We start from the raw sequence: 5,213 nt of genomic DNA, 5'->3' as shown, positions 1-5,213 counted from the left end.
TTCTCATGTGTATTATAACAAAATTAATAGTGGTCAAATATACTATAGAGGAGAAACTAAAAAGAAAGCATAAGTTATCTTCAGCTTCATGATGGAAAAAGGAGGCCCTCTACATGCCACATGCTATTACCTACCATCTAGGCATCCTTATCTAAAGGATAGAGCTCTTTCAGCAAGTTGGCCGCTTCAATGAAACACATAGAAATAAAAGGTTGGCTGGCAACACCGCTACTTCAAAAAGTTAAATTCAACCCAAACAGCCATCAAAACTGAAACATGCACTTCATCCATTCATTTAAAACACCAGCCGATAGGAAAAGCTAGCTTCTAATGGTTAGGAAGAACAACTCCATCTATAGGTAAGACAATAAAATGATAGACAAGTTCTTTATCTGTGAACCAGTTGCACTCAACTTGCTAATAATCCGACCAAAATTAAGATACAAAATTTTCTAGTTCGCAAGTATTCCACCTCTATAGCAGCTAAATGCAAAACCTTTTATGAATGCCAATCAAGTCATGTAAATCTTATAAACTTTCTCAAGATTCTTCTCATGTGTATTATAACAAAATTTATAGTGGTCAAATATACTTATAGAGGAGAAACTAAAAAAGAAAGCATAAGTTATCTCTCAGCTTCATGAAGGAAAAGGAGGCCCTCTACATGCCACATGCTATTGACCTACCATCCATAGGCATCCCTTGATCTAAAAGGATAATTCTATTATGTGGAAATATTCATCTAAATATCACCAGAAAGTCCATGGGAATAATCCTAATAATAACCCCATTTGCAAAAATTGTTTTTCTGTTACTACCATTATTGCTTAATTAGTACAATCCTGATAACACGAAAATAGTTGCAACTATACACAAGGCCGAAAAGATTATGAATTGTTTTCTTGCGCCAATGCTGAAAATGCAAGACCTTATCTAAGAATAATAGACATGGTTACATATGCAACTCTTCAACTCTCCGAACAAGGTTAAGATGATCCATACTGTGACAATTCAGTTTAGGGAAGGGAATTTTTCTACTCACTACACATAAATTATACTTACTTCCTGTAAGAGAAGCGACTACAATATTGCAAAAGCGTCTAAATTATATTATAGCATAACTCATGGCCCTATAAGGAAATGGATAAAAGTTTTCCCAGAGTTACCTAGCTAGCGAACTTAACATGCACATATGGGGTATAATATTTTAGAGTGAATAAAAGTAGCTTAATTGCTAAGTAATAAACATGGGAAACGACTTCTGAAAGAATAAAAGGAGGATTTATGAGTCTACTACTTAATCAATTGAAATGTGAGAAGACCATAATAAATGCTCCCTACATTCCTGAAAAGAAGGAATAAACAAATATATATGCAACATAATCACAAAATACAAAATACACAAATGTATATGGAGCTTAAAAAAACCAAGGTTTGCATTTATCCCGATAACTCTGTTGCCAAACTAAGCAACCAGTAAAGCGGGCCTTTTGAGAATTACCATATCGAAAGTAAGGGTTGTCTACCAATAAAAAGATCACCAGCAATCATCATGCATTGCACTTTTCAGCTAAGCACGTGGATTTGGAAGGCACGAAAATGCAACTCTCTGGACCCGTATGCAAATAAACATTAAATGATTAAGCAAGAGATGGAAACAACATTTTTAGCAGGAGATCATACAATGTACGAAACTCTCGAACATAAGACTGCATCTAGCCTTGCTACTTGCTCTCATTATGAAAGGTAAAACATGGAAATGTATATCTTTTTCAGTAAAAAATAAAGGCAAGGGAACAATATATAGGTAGCCATTTTTATTTTCGAGAAAGGAAGCATAAGAAAAATCTTAATTCAGCGACTTATAATATATAAAGCACAAATCTTGTCATTCGAAACAGCAAAGAGTGCCACATCAACATGACTTTCAATACAAAAGAAAATAACAAAGCAAGAACAACTCCGGCATGGAAAATACACATCCAAGCAGAAACATAAATTCAGAAATAGAACAACTCTTATGCATTTGCTCAGTGTAGGCAAAAAATGGCCGAGTTAGAATAGATCAGCCTTAATGAATATGCTGACCCCAAGCACAGAACTGAAATCAACCCATGGACATTTAATTAAACAGGAGAGTAGCAATCTATTTTAGCAACCTATATGCTACATCATTTGCTGTCTAGCTATCTTTTTCCCTGGCGTTTTGCCTCTCACTCTTCATCTCCCTCTTAATTCCATTCTTCCTTGCATATAACCAATCGTAGCACATGCAAGCAAGGAACAGAACAAATTCAGAAATTGACAGACTTCAAATGCATTGGCTCAGGCTAGACCACACATGCTAACCAATCAAAGCACATCCAGCTAGAAGTTTAGCACACGATGCACCAGATAGAACAGATAAACTGTACATAGACACCCCAAACACATAAATGAAACAGACAAACTTAAGCGCAGTCAATCATTATACATCACAGGAGCAAAAGAAAATAGAACCGGAAGAGGAATCACAAACCTTTGCACTGAGAAGCTTGAGCCAACAAGACAGTGCAAGAGCGACAAGATTTGCAGCACAAACATAAAGACTTTAGGAAGAAGTACATATAGATGAACTGAAATGTAGAACAAAAGGAAATCAGAAAACTGAAAAGGAATCAGAGATTTATGAAAGATAAAAGAAAAAGCAAGCATGTTTAAAAACAATAAGCAAGTGGTGTATAGGTCTGACTGTATTTTTTAACCTACATATTTATTTAACTATCACTTGCTGCATATATTTCTTTTAATGCACTAACTCGAGAGAGTCTTGTAGTTTACTGGGAATTAGCAAAAGCTAAGAAAACAGGCCATACTATACAAGCACGGGCACAAACCAATGGCCTACAAGCACCTAATCAACCAGGAAGAAGACGGTGTATGCATAGGACTAAACCAGCAGGACAATCATAAAGAAAGTTGTTTTCCTGACGAGATCTGAAGAAAAATCCCATACATAGTACAACAAGTATGGTAGATGAACCAAAAAAACAAATAGACAGGGAAGCTGGTCGCACAAACGCACGGGTTCATAGGCTGCTCATCAAGCACTAATCAACCAAGCGAATCAGAACAGATCCAACCTTGTTGGTTAACGACACAGACGTCCCACGAACCAACAAAGAACCTACACGGCAAGGAAACATGAATCACAGAATGGTTGAGCTCACAGATATTTTATCAAACATGAGAAAATAAACAGAGGATGAAGTCGGCAAGAACGAGTTCATGTAGTAGGCCAAAAGCATCTTTTTGTGCTAACTGTAGAAAAAAGATTCTTATGAAGATATTGTAGTGGTGGGTGTTTTCACTTTTCAGTAAATAGAATGCATGCAATAATCATGACACCACTAAATACAGTAATCTGTAATGCGTGAATCTAACGACCTGAAATAATAATGAGAGAAGAAAAGACAACATTCCACTACTGATATCAACCAATGACTAGAATGAGCAGGTTTAGGTTACACTAAAATGCAGACATTTCTTACTAACAAAAGAATGATCCAACAGATAAAAAGAGTAATTCCAAAAAAGTAAGGCAAGTTTGAGGCTAGACATTCATATTGGTGGAACCAGAGCCCAGCTCACTGAGCACCATCTTGTAAATTGTGTCGACCCATTTCCTCATAACTGAAGTCCGAAGAAGTGCCAGCCAATCCTAAATCACTCCCAAAATCATAACTTGGGGAAAAGTAGCAACAGACCATTCATTGAACCGTGTTATAGGGATGTATGGTTACATGAAACCATCCAGTCATGGTCCTATGTGCTCATCTACATACAACCTAAGAAAAAACAGAGGGAACAGAAAGACTTCAGGAAGATGTACATATAGATGAACTAAAATGCATCGGGTCATCCCAAAACACATGAAAGCACATACAAGTAGAAATGCAGCAAAAGACGCCCAATGTAGAATAAGTGGGCTCTTCCTAGACCACATATCAAATAACCACCACATGACACCCAAGTAAAAATCCAGGGGATGCCGAAGGCATAATAAACAAACTCTAACCGATCTAGCAAGTCCAGGCATGACACAGGAATCAGCCGCTGCAATCAAACGTATATGCAAGATTTAGGAAAAAATGATGTCATTGCTTCTGACTCGGAACTGAACCAAGAAAGGCACCCGAACACCATGCCAGAATCCGGAGGGAAGCATGGCCTAGCTGCGAACCGGGCTGACCACCTAGAGTCATGGTAACACACCAAGATGTAAATAAGAGCACATCCTCGTTTGATATGCAGGCAAAGATCACACATCCGGTGTTTATATGTAAACAAAGATCACGTACACAGCGAGGTTGCGCAAACCAACGAATCAGCTCACATCACTTTGAGTAGACAAAAGCTCAGAAGAGAGGCTGTCCAACCTTGATGGCTCACGACATGGAGGACCCAAGAACCAACAGAGAAGGTAAACCCGCCTGCAACAAGAAGGAAAAGAGAGAACAAACAGCATACCAGCTCATAGAAATTTCATCAAACAGGCCAGGAGCATCGTAACTGAAGAACACCTCACCTTGGTATGATAACAATGAGTAGCAGAATGGAAGGAACAATACCAAATCAAACAAATGAGAGCAGCCCCGGTGATCTGAAAGAAAGAGAAGAAAAGGAAAGTGAAGAATCAAATCGCACATGTAGCAAAAACAGGAAAGCTGGGTCAGTTTCGTGAAAAAGGACCTGCGCCGGAAGGGGAGAGGGAGGCAAACTCGGGGTGAGAAGGACGGCGCCGAGCGCACTAACAACGTCCCCCCCCTGGCCGGCGGCACCGCCTCACAAGGTCCAGCCCGCTCCTTCACCCTCTCTCGGGACTCCTCCCTCTTCCCTGCAGCTCGAGCCAAGCGCGACGGGCTGGCTTCTTCTTGCCCTCGTCGCTTGCCTGCCTCCCTGCTCTTTCACCCCACGAACGACCTCGTCTAGCTGCTGCCGATCTAGAACCAGGTGAAGCGCGACGACCTCAGGCAGGATTTGGAGAGCATGGAGGAAGAAGGCGATGTAGAGGGGAAAGAGAAGGGTAGCCAGTGGTGAGGCGGCGACCGACCGGCGGCACCCCTGGCTCGCTCCCTCCTCGATCTATCCTCTGCAATGGCTGCTCGCTCCATCGATCTCCCATCCTCGTCGCCATCGATCCGCTCCTCCCCTACCGCTGAACTCCGACGCGG

At 40.3% G+C, this 5,213-nt stretch overlaps 1 long non-coding RNA gene across 9 annotated transcripts; it reads right to left on the bottom strand.

Moving 5' to 3' along the window:
* Nucleotides 1–1,999: 1,999 nt before the first annotated feature.
* LOC125545845 lies at nt 2,000–4,805 on the bottom strand. 9 transcript variants are annotated; one of them, XR_007300306.1, is made up of 5 exons: nt 4,732–4,805; nt 4,341–4,642; nt 3,065–4,234; nt 2,519–2,615; nt 2,000–2,408 (listed from the first exon to the last, which is right to left on the bottom strand). It is a non-coding gene; the product is annotated as an uncharacterized LOC125545845 (long non-coding RNA). The 9 variants fall into 9 exon arrangements; XR_007300305.1 differs by having other exon boundaries at nt 2,000–2,615; nt 3,065–3,166; nt 3,599–4,234; XR_007300303.1 differs by having other exon boundaries at nt 2,519–4,234.
* Nucleotides 4,806–5,213: the final 408 nt, after the last annotated feature.

Source organism: Triticum urartu, chromosome 3 (genome assembly GCF_003073215.2).
Source record: "Triticum urartu cultivar G1812 chromosome 3, Tu2.1, whole genome shotgun sequence".
Lineage (NCBI taxonomy): Eukaryota > Viridiplantae > Streptophyta > Magnoliopsida > Poales > Poaceae > Triticum > Triticum urartu.
Note: the sequence above shows the minus strand (reverse complement) of the source record. Positions and strands in the feature narration are given on the sequence as shown.